At 46.1% G+C, this 17,334-nt stretch overlaps 1 protein-coding gene across 1 annotated transcript in view; it reads right to left on the minus strand.

The window, feature by feature from the left end:
* SHANK2 (SH3 and multiple ankyrin repeat domains 2) overlaps positions 1–17,334 on the minus strand; it is a 717,699-nt gene that overhangs the window by 532,617 nt on the left and 167,748 nt on the right. The gene's annotated exons all lie outside the window — the stretch shown is intronic.

Raw genomic sequence — 17,334 nt, forward strand, 5'->3', positions numbered from 1 at the left:
CAAACATATTGTCTATTGTTTCATAAAAACCTAAGTTTGGACAGCCCTGCTCTACAGTAATGATTATAAAGGAGCACCTTAACAGAGTGCCAGTTCTTTCATATCTGAGTTTGCTACACTTTCCCCTGATGAATCCCTTCGCGTGGGACTCAATAGACAACATGTACCTTATGCTGCCCTCCTCATTCCTGAAGATAGCTAAGCAGAACAATGGATCAAGATGTCCTTTGGTGTCTACTGCTCTACATCTTGTGGTAGGGGGGAGGGAGAGAGAGGGAGAGACAGAGAGATAGGGAGAGAGACAGAAATAGAGAGGGAGAGGGACAGAGACAGACAGAAAGAGAGAGGAAGAGGAGGGAGAGAGGGAAAGAGCCAGAGAGAGAAAATGAGGGAGGGAGGAAGACAGAGACACAGAGAGAGAGAAAGAAACAGAGACAGAAAGAGAGAGGAAGAAGAGGGAGAGAGGGAGAGAGACAGAAACAGAGAGGGAGGGAGAGAGACAGAGAAATAGAGAGGGAGGGAGACAGATAGACAGAAAGAGAGAAGAACAGGAGGGAGAGAGACAGAGAGAGAAAATGAGGGAGGGAGGGAGAAAGACAGAGAAACAGAGAGAGACAGAGAGAGAAGGAAGGAGGGAGAGAAGGAGATAAATGAGTGGTCATTTAACTGTTACAATTGGAATATATGCATTTTTCATCTAATCAGTTTGTGTTGTGTAGATTGGGACAATCCATGTGTATGTGTGAACATGTGCTAATGTGCATCCATGGAGACACTCTTGTACCTGCAACAATCAGTATAACGTTATCCACAAACAAGACCACTTTGGCTGGAAAAAAGTGGGAACTGGCCAGTTGAGAGAATCCCATGAGCACTTCACTGGTGCCCATGAAATGTTCTAAGGCCTACAGAGAGGTCATGAGGAATCGAAGGCAGATTCCTCAATGGAGAATTTATGGGAGAATATGGACAAGATTATCTCAGGTAAGAAGGTATAGCTGGGTCAGGCAGTGTGCTGCTGGAGGGTTACCCGTGTGGATGGGATCAGATTTTCAGTAGAGCTTACTTGGGTGAATGCCCTTGTTTTCTGTGAGTTGCCCAAGGGTCTTTCTGGTGAGAATTTACAGCCTTGCTGAGTTGGAGAGGGGCTCTTGGCAGCTGCCTGACCCAACCCATGGCTCTGCCCCTTCCCTAGGTCATGCCTTACTCCTGCAGTAACAGGAAGAAGCACGGTAATCCTGAGTACCCCACTTTATTGTAAGGCAGTTATTTGGGAGGGGAGACTAATTTCAAATCTCCTTGCTAAGAAACAATACAGAAAGGCCCTCCCACTGGAGAACTTCAGTGAAAATGCGGCTTCTCTAAATCTGACTGTAAACTACAGTGTCCATGATGAGGAGCTACCAGGCCTTGGGAGGAATTGCTCTTGAGGCCTCAGCGGCTGGGCAGGGCCCTGTCCTGAGGGATGGGGTTGATGGCCTTCAGGCGAATATTTCAGCACAGATTCAGAGGAAAGAAATTTGAACAAGGAAAAGGGGTGTGCCTAAAGGACACACAAAAGGCTTCCAGGGGAAAGTTTGCCAAATTATTTACAGGGGCATGGAGGGGACACATAGTGAGATGGGCCAAGTCCTTCCCATGGTCTGCGGACAGGAAAATAACAGGCACAGAACTTGGGGGAAGCTGTTACTCTACAGGCAGGTCAATGACACAGTGGATAGTGTTGGGCCTGGAGTCAGGAAGACCGGAGTTCAGAGCCATCTCCAGGCACTTTCTAGCTGTGTGATAGCTGTGTGACCTTGGCCAGGTCACTTAGCCTCTGTCTGCCTCAGTTTCCTCAACTGTAAAATAGTGATAATAATGGCACCTATCTCCACAGGTCGTTGTGATGATCCAATGAGATAAGGCTTCTAAAGCATCTAGCACAGAGCCTGGCACACAGTAGGAGCCATAGTGCCTGGCACACAGTAGGAGCCATACAAATGCTCACTCCATCCCCATCCCATTCTAATTGTGGCCACTGTCAAAATAATCTCAGGCCCAAAGTGTGGAAGCACTCCCCGTGACCCACAGCAGAATAAAAGCAACAGTTCTTCAAGAGGCACCGCGGTCTAGCTTTACCCACTTTGTTAAAAAGGGACGTGGGCCAATGAGCTTGTGTTTTCCAGTTCTTTATGTTGCCTGTGCAGAGCCTCCTTCTTGTCTTTCTGATCACTTCCAAGCTTAGAGGGCAGGGGCCACCAAGTAGGGAGGTAGGGCTTGGGGTGCTCCCTACACCCACCCATCGGGAGGTGATGCAGACTCCTTACTCTTCCTTGTGGAAAGGTGAGGTGTCTCTGGCCACTGGGTGACGTCAATCATTTAACCAATCTTCTCCATACTTTCTACAGCTTTCCTGTAGCTTTCTGAGGCAGAGAGCCAAATCGCCCGTGGTTCCCAGGGAGGGCCACATGATGTTTGGGGCTGTCTTAAAGACATGTTTTTGGGAAAGCCAAGGTAACGTAACTTTTTGGCTGTGGCAGCACATGGCACATACCAGTTGTGAGCCGCAAGAGGAAATTTTGAAGGAAAAGAGGAGAAAAGAAGAAGTTGTAGAGAAGGAAAGGAGGAAGAGGGCTAAGTAGTACAAAAAGCAGCTACAAGGGCCCATTTTGTCATTGGTAAGGGGACCAGGAAGAGAGGAACACACAAGAGAGCAGGTAGCACCTGTAACTCTTGTGGGGAGGTGACAAAAAGGTGGTGGCATATCAATGGCAGCCTTCTGGTAAAAAAAAAAAAAACCTGAGGAAAATAATGAGAGTAAGAGATATTAGATTTTCTATTGAGCTTTACCTCCAGGATCCAACAACCCTGGGAGGCTGGCATTGTAACAGGAATTATCCCCACTTTCCAGATGAGGAAATTGAGGTCCAGAGAAGGTATTCGTTTGTGGCCACACAGTTAGAATTAATAGGTAGGATTTGAACCCTGACCTCCCTCTCTCTAGGGCCAGCTTTCACACACACTAAAGGAGCTCTCAGGAAGATAATCTATTAGGGGAAGGAGAGGAGACTTATAATCACTTCAACTGGGATGAACTCGAGGAACGTCTTGGTTGTAATCCAAACTCCTAGAAGTAAGGAATCAGATATGAGTTTCAGGTCAGCAGAGAAACGGAATTTGTCTTAGAAATTATAGTTAGATAGTGGGACTTTCATCACCAGGGATCTACCTACACCAGCAAAAATCCCAACTTCTCACCCAAACAACATGGTCATTCCATCCTCTTTAGCTTTGTATTCAAGAAAACCTTGGTAGAAATGGTCCTGAGACAAGTCGGTGTTTTATTATTATTCGTTCTTCTTTGGTGTCTACAAATCATCGCACAAGTGGATAAAATTATTGTTATTGTAGCTAACAATATTGAGATGCAGGGTCATCTGCTGTCAATTCACTGAAACCAATTCTGGCAAAACCAAAGCAAAACTCTAGTAGTGGCCAGGACAACGGGGATGTGGTTAGGACTTATTATCCCCGTGAGGTTTTGTTTCCTTCCACTAAGGCTCTGTATTTTGAGTGATTCACTGAATCTAGCTTGGAAATCAAGAGCATTTAGGATGGCAACATCTATTTAAAATGAAAGAATGAAAGAAAAGAAGAAAGGGGAAAGAAAGGGAGGAAGGAGGGAAGGAAGGAATGAAGGAAGAAAAGGAAAAGAAGGAAGGAAGAGAAAGAAAGGAAGGAAGAGAAAGAAAGAAAGAAGGAAGGAAGGAAGAAGGAAAGAAGGAAAAAGAAAGAAAGAAAGAAGAGAAAAGAAAAAAAAGAAAAGAAAAAAAGAGGGAGGGAGAAAGGGAGGGAGGGAGGGAGGGAGGGAGGGAGGGAATGAATCAATAAAAAAGGGTCCACGCCTGCTAAGGACAACTCCGTGGTGATTACACTTAAGAAGGCTATGGGTGCTGCTTCATTATCTTTGGGAAGGGAAGAGCAGATGTCAGAGACATTTTGTGACATGGTCTAACACATGAATGTGTTGAAAGACCAAAAACAATGGAAGATTCATATCGGGTTTTGACTGGCAAACATAAGGATGTGACAGAACTTGGCGTGGGGGTGGGAGCTGAGTGGATGATTGGCCCAATGCTTGGGATTTGGAAATAGAGAAGGCCCTTACCTGGTATAGGAGACAATGAAATATACCCTAAAACCTGGCTCATGGGAAACTATGAAAAATAGTGAATGGACACTTTATGGAGAAATATGAGGACACTTTGTGGGGAAATAAAGAAGAGGATGAATTTCAGATGGTGGTAGGGGAGAAGTGAAGGATGAGAGACATAGTAATTTGGGATAGGAAAGGAAAGGGAGAAGATGAGGAAAAGAAAAGAAAGGGCAGTGGGAAGACCAGGAGGTGAGGCTGCTTCAGAGCATCATGGGATTACCAATGTAGAGCAAGAAGGGACCTCACCCCCACTTATTTTATAGATAAGGGAACTGAGGCCCAGAGAGGCTGAGTGACCTACTAAGAAGCAACCAATTGAAGCTCACACAGAGGGTTAGAGAAGGGAGAGGAGAAAGAGGAGCCTATCCAGCGAAATGAGAGACAAGGACAAAAAAGGTCTAGCTCGAGGGTCCTCTACTCCACACACCCACGCTCTGGATGCCTGGAACATGGGCCACATTGCAGCTTTATCATCGTGTGCAGCTAACTAAATGAAGTCAGGTATGAACCCAACTGGCTTCTCTTGGTACCTTTGGTGTCCAGGAGAGCTGGGGCATGAAGCATTCCAACCTTCGATGCTGCTGCTTACAATGGTAGAAGGACTTCAAAACAGAATGTAAAGCTACAGGCAAAGGGAGTCACTAAATGTCAGAAGTAGGAGGGACCTCAAGGGTCAGCCATTCCAACCCACATCTGGACAAACAGTCCTTCTATAATACAACCAACACATTGTCATCCAGTCTTTTCTTACTCCCTTCCAATGATGGAGAACCCTCTACCTCTTGAGGGCGCCCACTCCATTTTGGGATAGCTCAGAGATGCTCTGGGGTATAACATAAGCCCTATAAGTGCATGGGACCACAAGGCATCAAAACAGACAACGGGATAAATTTAAATCCATAAGTAAGCCTTAGCCACAGAAATATGGTACAGAGCATCACCAAAGGGGATTCATAACATGTTCCAGCTGGAAAGGCACTCAGGACAAAGAACATCAGAGCTAGAAGGGACCCTGGAATGCAGAATGTAGGAGCCCGTAGGATGCATAGAATACAGAATGCCAGATCATGGAATGCACACCTGGGACAAACATTATAACGACCCAGTCCAGCCTCTCCATTGTACTTATGAGGAGGGTCAGAAGAATATGTGAGAGGTCTAGGAGAAGGCTGCAAAAGACACGTGAGACTCTCTGCTAACCTCAGAGAAGAAAACCAACAGGAAACAAAAACAGGAAGGGAATAGGAATGGCCACTTCTATCTCTGTGTGGAAATGAGAAATGACTGAGTGTTCATGGAAACTGGGAGTGACTCTCACTGAGCAAGAACAGCAGTAGACACAGATAACATGTAAATTACCTTTCCTAGTGAAACCTTCATGAGTTAAATTGGATAAGGGATGGGCAAACCTGGGGGAAGGGAAGAGCGCAGTGCTGATGGCTGTCTTCTCCAAAGCCCTTGTTCTGTTTCCCTGCCTCCTTGTCCAGCTCAGGTGCTTGGCTGCTGGGCTCATGAGGGAGCGTAGTTTCTAAAATGAGGTCATTTCAGATAGGATATGTCTCTCAGCTGTGGTGGGTCCTGCGGCCTGAGGATGGGCAATGACTCAGAAAAGCCAAGTCAGAGAAGCATCAGAGAGGATAGAACTAACAGGGACTGTGATGCTCACCTAGACAAACCCTCCCATTTTACAGATGGGGAAACAGAGATCCAGAGAGGAAAAGGAATCAGTGCAAGGTCACATTGGTAGTAAATAGTCGATTACAACTGAGATTCTCAGAGGAAATCCAGGATGCTGTTTTACTTCCCTATTTTTCCCACTACTGAGAAAAGGACCTAGAGAATACACAGGATTTGGGCAATGCTTTCAGGCTGATTCATTTCTTTTCTATGTAACCTATTTAACAATGGGGGGAGTTAATTAAGGTACTCCTTATGAGCCCAGAGGAGAGTCAAGATCGAAGAGTACCCCTAAACTATACAGAACAGATAACAACTTCTTGATTGTTTTGTAGAGGGATGAGTTTGTTCAGGTGTGGGTTGGAATGGATGGCCCTTGAGGTCCCTTCTCCTTCAGACGTTCAGCGACTCCCCCTAAACTATACAGAAAGCTTTGCTTTCTCAGTGCAGAATTTGGTCTAAGGGGCCAGTATCTTTTTTTTTATTGCTGGAGGGAGGCCCTGGTAATCAAAGATAGAATGGAAGTAAAGCTTAGCTGAATTCAGTTTCTGAAAAATTATACTTGAGGATAAGAAGTAAAATGAATACTTTTAAATACATGCAAAGTCTATTATTACCATCTAGTTACAAAGAGCATTATATACATTATTGGATTTGATGCTTACCACCATCTTGCTAGGTGGATACCATAAGTATATGTAGTATCATTCCCATTTTACAGATGAGGGAATGGAGACTGAGAGAGAAGTGACTTGTCTAAGGTCACTCAGCTGGTAAGTGGTAGAATTGGGACTTTTGAACCCAGGGTCTTGAGACTCCAAATGAGTACTTTGTACACCACTGAACAGAACTGGTACAAACACACATCTCAAAGGGCAGGCATTCATAGATTGGACATGAAATCAGCATTTCTTGGGTGTCTCAGCTGTGCAGAGCAGTGTACTGGAAGCTGGTGGAGGAAGGGTGAAGCTGGTAGTGCTCCTGCAGGAGCTCACAGCCAAGTGGAGGTCATGAAATATAAACAAGGTGGACTTAGGGACAGTGCCAAGAAGAGGACGGCAATCCATATGGAAGTTCAGAGGTCAATGGATGGTAGGATGCACCAGAGGTCGGCACATGTGCCACATGGAAACATATGGCAGGAGTGTGGAAGGATGGACATGAGCACCACATGCTACTGAAAGACAATCTCCACCGGATCCCCAAGGAGATGATGAAGAATGTGCATGGAGCTGGTCATAGGGATGCTTTGGGCTAAGTCTATGATTCTGGGGGAACAAACGTCAGGACAAAAAGCCCATGTCCCATGGAAATACTTACCTCTGCATGGGCTCTCAGGTCTGCTCACATATTTTCAGGTCATGTTGACTAGTTTCCCAATGTTCCATGCAACAATAATTACTTCCATGACCTTTGGTGAGGGGAGAGGAGGGATGGCCTTAAATATTTCCTTTGCCAGCTAGGAATGTTTTATGATCTGAGGATAAAACATCCTGATTTTCCAAGCCCATGCCAGACAGACACCTATCTCTGTTGGGGAGACATTTTCACAAGGATCTCCAGGATACCCTGGGGCTGCCCTCAACCATGGAGGAACTGTCCACAGCACAGGAAACGGATTATGCAAATACACACACATACATATCTGGCATTACAAATGAACCTGGTAAGAGCAGATACTTACGGGGCTCCTTCCATCCTGTGAAGAAGGAAAGCAAAACAAAAACAGAATATGATATGACTGGCTGACTTTAGCTGGCGGGGGTTGGGGGGTGGGGGTTGGGGATGCCTCACCTCTTTACCTTTTCTTCTGGGAGTGCTTTCATTTTTAAAAAATCCAGTCTTGGCACAATTTGTTTTGCAAACCAGCTCCCAGTGCTCAGCTGGACTATAAGTCAGGGGCTGCCTTGTATAAGATTCATGAGAGCAGCTTCTACACTGGCCTGGCAAGGGGCTTAATCATATGCTTTGTCTGAGACTCCTCCATACTGACCTCAATCAGTCTGCTTTAATTAAAGAATCTAGGTTAGGAACACTTGAACCTCCGGAAACCTCCATTTCTTTCCCCAAACAAGGAGGTGAGTATGTTTTCTCCATGACATCATGTCTGTTTCACTGGAAGCTGGGCATTTCACTGTCAACATTCTAAAAAAGCCAAAATGCTTCTTTATAATGAGACCGTGTTTATGGTGAGGCAAGTGATCATTGCAAGGCAGGTAGAGATGGGAGAAAGAATCCTCCATTTCTCTGAAGCAGACCTGACTTTACATGCCCCCAAATATTATATCAAGGCAGCTGTTTGAATCCTCCCCTCTCCCCCCCCACCTCCGCATTCCATAGACTGTACACAACGGAGCATAATTATACAGGGATACGGGAACTCTGCTTGGAAACCTAGCAACGGTATCCAAGTATTAGTTAGTGGGCTAATCAACCACTCCAACTCACACAGCCGTGGGATGGGCTCCATGTTTAAACACACACACACAGATGCAGACACACACACACACACAGAAAGATGCAGACACACACAGAGATGCATGCACACACACGCACCCTTCTCGCTTCCAGTTCCATAGCTGTAGAAGGATAAGATGCCGAAAACAAACCTGGTTCAGCTGAGGAGGCACAGCCCATGTCCTTTAGTCCATCTGACAGTGCATCTCATCACAGAGCAAGGCAAAACCCCATCCCAACCCAAAGCAAGCCCCCAAAGCACATTGAAAGACGGTCATCCCAGTCCGCAGGCACTCAGCCCGCTACATGCTTGAGAGAGGCATTACTGTTTCTCATGAGAGCGCCAGGGCGGGCCCCCATATATTACCATTTTGTGTTTGGAGAGCCACCCTAGAGAAGCCATAATAAAGGCTGGAGCACAAATGCTCCTCAAAGCTGCCCAGCCCATTGACTCGCAGGCAGCGGGAGGTGATGAAAACAATCACGGATTAACTTGGGGGTTCACCGCTGCATTCCCACCATGACTTCCTCTGAGTTGGCGATTAAAGAAATGACAACAATGGGCCTACTCATTAAAATTGAAAAGGGAGGGGGAAGATCCCAGGCTCAATTTCAGAGCCAATTCCCCCATCATCTGGCCCTTTAATGAAGTGGTACCGACAGATGCAACATCTCTTCTAAAACAGAAGAGACAGAGTTGCCTCAATGGCCGGCTCCCGAGATGCCCAAACGCTCTATGAATCGCGCTCCGGTGGAGTAATGTGGGGACCAGCCTTCAGGAAGAGGTGCCTGTCAGGGAGCCTGAGAGGCTCTCAAGTTGGAGCAGGGTACTCCATTTGGCAAACAGTTGTGCAGGAGACTAAGGATCAGATAGCAGGTCTTACCTTCAAAACACACACACACACACACCCACACACACACACACCCACACACACACACACACACACACACACACACACACACACACGGCAACAACAAAAACAGGATGAGAGCAAGGCATAAACGCTCTGTGCATGTGGAGACCCAAGCCAAAGTGTTAATTTCCTCTTCTACTTTCCATTCAGCCAAAACAACTTTGGAGAAACATTTCGATATTGTGAAAGAGGGCACAATGAGGGGAGCCCCATTATGGACCTTGGTCCCATGATGAATGATCATAGGATCACAGATTTGGAGCAGGAAGGAACCTTAGAAGATATCATGAGGAAACTGAGGCAGAGAATTTTGCTCAGAGTCCCATACATAGAAAATATTAGAGGCAGGATTTGGACTCAGGGTTTCTTGATTCCAAGAGTAATGCCCTACCCGCTGGACCACACCACTAGATGAAGGAGCTCTGTAGTACAACAGATAAAGCACTCGATGTGGTATTAGGAAGAGCTGAGTTTGAAGCCTGCCTTAGACACTTTCTAGCTATGGGACCCTGGGCAAGGAACTTCACCTTCCTCTGTCTCAGTTTCCTCATCTGTAAAGTGGAAATAATACCAGCTAATTCCTAGGGCTGTTGTGAGAACAAAACAAGATAACATTGGTAAATACCATGTAAACCTTAGAGCCCTATAAGAATTCCAAATTTTTATTATACTGTGACTGAGTTGTGATGTGGGAAGAAAACTGTACTGGAAAGATTCAATCAATGAAGGCAAAAAGCCAAAGAGATGTAAGTACTGAGGGTGGCAAGGAGATCGCGTGCCTGGGAAAGTCTTGAATGAGATTAGAACATTAAGCAGGAGCCAGGAGGGCATTCCCCAGCTGCTGGTGTGGAATAGTGTCTAACTCTCCGTGACCCCAGTTGAGGTTTTCTTGGCAAAGATCCTAAAGTGGCTTGCCCTTTCTTTCTCCTCTAACATTCTCCTATAACATTTCAGTACATTTTTGTTCTTCCATCATTTTAGTCACATCCAGCTCTTCCTGGCCCCGTTTGGAGTTTTCTTGGCAAGGACACTGGAGCGGTTTGCCCTTTTCTTCTTCTGCTCATTTGACAGATAAGGAACTGAGGCAAACAGGGTTAAGTGACACAGCTATTAAATGTCTGAGGCCAGATTTGAACTCAGGAAGATGAGTCTTCCTGACTTCAAGCCCAGCACTCTCTCCACTGTGGTGCCACCTGGCTGCCCATCATTCCCCATATATTATATTATATGGAGCCATATAGGGGAAGCCATAGAGGGGAAGACCAGGGTGTGATATCTGCTGGAACCATAGGTCTATGGTCACAGTTCTTTAGCCATGAGAACCATTGTTACTTTAGATAGGACAGATAGGGATGCTCAGTTGAGACAATTTCATTACCAGACTGTCCCCCTAATTTCATTTTTTTTAAATTTCCGAAAGCCAAGCCGAGGGCAGCTTTATTTAGCCACAGGGCTAGAGGGCTCTCAAAAGGAAGTTAGGTTTCTCTCCATAAATTAATCAAAGTTAAACTGAGAAGGCCAGGGGAGACAGTCTAGGGTGGCACAGTCAGAGTTCAGAGTGGCTCCTAGCCAATGCTTATAGAGTGCTTTAGGATTGGCATTGCCATGTATATTCAAGTGGACACAGGTGTATAGACACTCTCAAGGTCTCTCTCAAGAACTTTGGAAGTGATTGTGTGACATGGGAGACATTGACACAGGACCGCTTAGCATGGCATGTCCTCATCACAGAAGGTGCTGTTCTCTATGAGCAAAGCAGAATCAAAATAGCTCAAAGGAAATACAGGATGTGCAAGTTTAGAGTATCCACCTCAAATGTTCACACAGACTTTTTGTGCCTGACCTGTGGTAGAGCCTTCTGAGCACATATTGGCCTGATCAGCCACAGTTGGACACACTGAATCTTGACTCAAGCATAGTGATGTCATTTTGGTCCCCTTCGAGAACAAAGGACAACAACCACCATACCATGCAGGTATACATGTATGTGCATATGGAATCTTAATCCTCACAACAAAGCCTGCAGCATTCTATTATTTTCCCAATTTACGAATGAGGAAATTAAAGGCATGACAGGTTAAGTTACCTGACAGGAGATTTGAGCCCATGCCTCTTCACTCACGTCTCCTAACAGTAACACATGGTGTCCTTCTGAGGAAGGAGCACACTTAACAGAAAAGTCCTAAGAAGAGTTGAAAGGGTAGAGCTGATCTTAGGACAGGTCTCTATACCTTCTGTCACAACATAGGTAAGAAGATGTTCTAGTTCCTGGCTGGAAAGTCTGGCTTGAAGAGCCACTGAGAGCTCCATGGTCCATAGCAACTATTACGAACCTATCATCTAGTGAAATGTTAGTTGAGGATGGCTGCAGCTTCCACAGGACCCCAGAGATGGCAGATTGAGATGTAGGCAGATCTGAAGATGAGCTGAGGCACATCAAGGGATGCCAGAGAAGTGAGGTGTCCTTTTTGAGGGAGAGGCTCACTATCCACACAACTTCCACTAGTTGGTGGGAGAGCTGTAACCACAGAATCCCTAATAGATGGTGTTGCACACTATTGGGTAGTCCTGAAAATAGAGTAGATGGATTGGGGAGCACAGAGTTGCTACTGAAGGGAAGCAGCAAAAGGCAAAACTTAGTGGGGAGTGGGTCCCAGCAGGAGGCGCCATGATGCCATCAGGAAAAGACATCAGCAGCTTGGCCATGTCAGAGGCGGGAGTTACCCTACTTGTGTGTGCATCCTGGATAGATGTAGCCTGCAGGCACATGCTGTCAATGGTGGGAGCTGTCCACGTGTGCCTGTCTCAGACAGCATCTCTAGGAAGGTCTGCTTTTCTCACTGCATGTATTATAGGTATTTATGGACAAGTAAGTGCAAGGTTTGTCAAGTGAGAGAGAATGTTTTGTGGTTAGTTATAGAGTGATTTAATTAAAATGCTCCTACAGATCAGGTATATCATTTGACAGATGGTTAAAAGGCTAAACACCTTGGTAAACTATGGTTTGGAGAGAAATCCAGTCCACCAAATCCCCAGTGACCCTGGCGGTCCCCCGTCCTAGGTCCTTTTCTCTTCTCTTTCTTCGCCATTTTTCTTGGGGATCTCATCAGCTCCCATGGATTCCATTGCTATCTCTATGATGATGATTCCCAGATCTATTTGACCAGCCCTAACCATTGTCCTAATTTCCATTTTTATATCTCCAAGTGCCTACTGGATATATTGAGATGGATATCTCATGTCTCATAGACATCTTCTACTCCACATGTCCAAGACTGAACTCATCATGCCTCAGATTCTCACTTCTTCCAGACTTCATTATGACTGTTGGGGTTAGCACCACCCCCTCCCCAGCCACTCAGACTCACAACTGAGGGTACATCCCATACTCTTCAATATCTATCCCCATCCACAGCCAATCTGTCATCCCAGCCTGCTATTTCAATCTTCCTAACACCCCTCCCATCTCTTCCTTCTCTCCTCAGATACGGCCACAACTGTGGTACAGTCCTCCATCATCTCACGCCTGGAATACTACAATAGGCACTGATTCAGTTGCCTGTCTCGAGTCTCTCCCCACTCCAGTCCATCCTCCATGGAATCATCAAAGTGATCTTTCCTTATTCAATGAACTCCATGGCTCCCTATTGCCTCCAGGACCTAATGTAATATCTTCTGGTTGGTGTTCAAAGCCCTTCCTACCCTGGTCCCTTCCACTTTCCACCTTCCTCCTCTCCACATAATGATCCAGATTCTCTAGACACCTTACTGTTCCTCTCACAAGATGCTCCATCTCCTAACTACAGACATTTTCCCTGGCCATCGCCATGCCTGGCTTGTTCTCCCTCCCAACCACCGCATCTTGGCTTCCTTCAAGCACCAACTAAAATCACCCCCTCCTGGACGAAGCCTTTTCTAGCCCTCTTTAACCTCAATGCCTATCCTGTACGATTAAGTCCAATTTAGCCTGCGTGTTTTTTGTCTATATCTACTTGTTTTCAAGTTGTCTCCCCCATTAGAAGCAGCCGGTCACACAGTGGATCGATCACTAGGCCTGGGATCAGGAAATCCTGGCTTCATATCTGACCTCAGCACTCACTAGCTGCAGGGTCCTCTTAAACTCTGCTAAGTTTCACTTAACCTCAGCTTGCCTCAGTTTCCTCAATTGTCAAATGGAGATAAAAAGAACACCTATTTTGCAGGGCTATCATGAGGACCAAATGAGACAACATTGATAAAGCACTTAGTACAGAGCCTGGTATGTAGTAGGTGCTTAATAAATGCTTATTTCCTTCCCTTTCCCATTAGAATGAGAGCACGGTGATGCAGGGATGTATTTTTACCTTTCTTTGCATCCCCAACACTTAGCACAGTGTCAGGCACAAAGTAGGTCCTTCGAAAACGCTCCTTGACTTGACTGGTACTTGAGAAGCCGGGTGTCCGAAGCCAGAGGAGGACAGAGGCAGGCCCTGAGCACCTGCAGTCTTCATTTTTAGGACAGAAGGCTTGGCTTTCCCAGTGGCACTGAGTGTGCCTTTCTTTCTTCACTGACCACACTGATCATTCTGGTTTGAGGCATTTCCATGCCCCATACTCTGATGTAGTCATTGATTGGCAGCTCCCACCAGTCAGGAAGATCCTGACCTTCTGAAAAATTCAGACTAGTGCAACTTGCCAGAAATCATGAGAATGGTCAAGAGTCAGATTGTGACCTGTTCCAATAGGCTTCCTAGCAGAGGGCAGTCCAACACTCAGGGGAGAATCCCACAATAAACAAGCTGAAAACACCTTTGAAGCCTTTATTCTGAGAACCTTTCCCCAATTTACTCCATCACACATCTATGCCATGTGAGATGCTGGGCAGACAACATGGAAAACCATCCCTGCCCTCAGCAAGCTGACGTCCATCTCCCTGGCTGTGGTGACCTGGGACCAGGAAGTAGAACGCTGAGCAGGGATTCAGGAGGCTGGGTTCAAATTTCACCTCCAGCACTCACTGGCACCATGGCAAGCCTTCCAAACACCCAAGTCCTCAGGTTCCCTATCTCTAAAACGGGGCTAGGAATAGCATCTTCCTCCCGGGGCTGTTGTGAAGCTAAAGGAAGATACTATCTGTAGAACTTGGCAAATCTTTGAGAACTCTACAAATGCCCATGCTTATTGCTGTTTTAAGAAAGATTTCTGGCTTCTCATACTGTTGCTACTGCACATACATAGGGGTGAAGGGGGAGGGCCTTTTGCCCAAAGATCTTGCTGGTCTGAGATCCAAGGAAGACCTTTTGATGTCTTCAGATTTTCCTTCCTTTGTGATGATCAAAGGCAGGGTGTCAGGTTGGCTAGAGCTGGCCTTGGCGCCACTAAAATCTCAGTTCAAATGCTTCCTCTGCACATGCTGACCATATGACCTTGGGCAAGTCACTTCACCTCTCTCAGCCTGTGGCAACTCTGAGTTCCAGAGAAGTTAGGGACCAGGATTCAGAGGAGGAGGGGTTCTAGCTGGGAGCTCCCACATCGATGGAAACATATCGAAGTATCCCAGATGCTCTACATCAGCATTGCCATCGCCACACGCTAAGCCTTTGTCCACACAGTCTCAGATGCCTGGAAAGCATAACCGACTCACCTGTGGTTCTTGGAGGCTTTAGTATGATGTCAGGATTAGCTCAGTGACCCCCCTGCCATGGGTGGTGTCTAGACTAGCATTAGGACCAGCCTTTATTTTTCCTGTCTTCTAGTGACTCAGAGATGTGCCCTCTCTACTGCCCTGTCTAATGGGAACCTTGGAGAGCAGGGACTGATTTGCAAACTGTCTTCAGATGCCTCAGTGACCTTGGTTGTCAGTGGTCCTTCTCCTCAAACCGTTATTGGTTTCCTTCTCAATTTCTCTGTCATTTTCCTCCAATGGGATACGAGCTCCCTGGGAACAGAGACTATTTGGAGATCAGCTGAAAAGGAGCCTTGAGGCCATTGTCTGCCCTCCCCCCTTGCAGAGGAGGAAACTGACTCAAACAACTGCCCAGAGTCACTGCTACCACTGCTGTATCTGGGGCCTCTGTTCCAGGCTCATGATCAATTTTTCAGACTCCTCACGTACATTCTCCTTGTGTCCAAATGGTTTGTGGTTTACTCCAATCCTCTATTTCCTGCCTCTATTGATCATCCCCCAAATAGGCTCTATCATGCCTCCTCTCCTGTTCCTCAGGGCTCCCCAAATACGCCCTTTTATTTATCCTCATTTGTTTTCATAAGGCGGCCTCTTCATAACCCTACTTCTTACATAGGTCCCATATCATCAAGTCTCACTGGCACTGAGGCGACGCAGGTTGGGTCCCCCGGTCACCTTGTTTCTTTTTCCTAAGTGGAGCATTTGTGGAGAGAGGTCTGGAATGATAGGTTTGCTCTCACCTCTATTCTTGGATTGAATCACACGAGCCTTTCTGGGCCTTTCTAGTGCTCCTCTCCCTCCATTGTGATGGTTCTCCATGGCGTCTACCTCAGGTGCAATGGTCTCTTGACCTGACCAGGGAAAATCTGGCCTTCTCAGCCTTCTGTTCAGAGACTCTTGTGGCATCCAACGAGCTGAGCATCCATGAAGACTCTCCCTCAAGGTAGGCCTCAGGCCTTGAGACTCAAGAGGGGGTAACCTTTAGTAATGCTTTGCAGACTTCTTCTGGTAAGGCCATCTCTGCTACCATGAATCACCAGGAGTGGGGACTCTGGGGCACAGAGAGGGACCAGTGTAGAGTCAGAAACACCCAGCTTTGAAGACTTGCTAGTTGTATGACTTTGAACAAATCATTTAGCTTCTCACATGCAGGGTCCTCATTTGGGAAATGGGGATAAAAGGAGCACCTACTTCCCCAAATTCATTGGGTGGGGGGTTGTCAAAGGAGTTCCAGAATACAAAGTATTTGGCAAATTGCAAAGTGCTCTAGAAATGGCTCGGGTTATTATTCTCCTAAGGGCCATCATGATCACCCCAGAAACTAAGCTCTAGGGGGGCAAGCTCATGAGGCAGGTGACTGTTCAATTTGCTCTTCTGCATAGGCTCCAAAGAGCTGCTGATGCTGTCCTCAGTGTCTTCCACAAGGAAATGCATCTGGTTCTGTAATTCCTAACTATCTGGGGACACATTCAGGAGGTTTTTAGCACACCAAGCGAGAGGGCCAGACTCATTCAGCTCTATTTTTTATTTGTTCCCACTTAATAGATTCCCAATTCATTTTAAGCCTCAGATCTTAATCTGAATCTATCCTGTTTACTTTGGGGAATTAGAAAGATGGTAATTAAATGTCTACTGTGTTCAGGGAGCACAGCTCATCTCAATTGCTTGACAAAGATCAACTCATCGATCCCCATGATGCCATCAAGGGGGCGCTGAGCAAGGGCTGACATGATTAGCTGGGATGCCTCCTTTGTTGAGGTTGGCCCAGCCATTGGCAGGGCATGAAGCAGGACATCCGCCATCTATCAACATTGCATTTTCCCATTTCCTAAGGGGATGCAATGCAAGCCAAGCACATTCACGGTAGATGACCAACGTGGGAACAAGCCTTCTCTTGTGTGGAGGGGGGAAAAGAAGGATGATGGTCATTGAGAGAGCAGCAGCTGACAGGTTGGGAAGGGAAATACAATCAATTTTGTCTTCTTTCCTTGCTTAATTGACTTCTCTTAACTAATTTATTTAAATGGAATTTGAGTATATCATGTTGTATTTAATTAGAGATTTCTAAATCTTCAATGAGTATTGTAACTCAAGGTGCTATATGAATTAAACTATCAGTGTCACACATGTCAGTCCACCTGATTTCCCAAGGGTGTGTTTAGCTCTCAGAAAGTTAAACATGCTCTATCAGAGTTCTGTGCAGTCAGGTGTCTCCATAGACCAAGGAAAATAAAATTCCACAGAATCACAAGCTCTCAGAGATGGAATTAGAATAAAGATGGCAGAATCACTCTTGGGTAAAGCTTTGTCTATAATAGCTCTCTGATGCTGTTTTCTTCTGAAGAATCTCAAAAAATAGGTGGGGATCCCCAACTGAAACCACATACTCCCCATGACCACCATCAAAACAGTGTGGATTCCAC

Source organism: Trichosurus vulpecula, chromosome 6 (assembly GCF_011100635.1).
Source record: "Trichosurus vulpecula isolate mTriVul1 chromosome 6, mTriVul1.pri, whole genome shotgun sequence".
NCBI lineage: Eukaryota > Metazoa > Chordata > Mammalia > Diprotodontia > Phalangeridae > Trichosurus > Trichosurus vulpecula.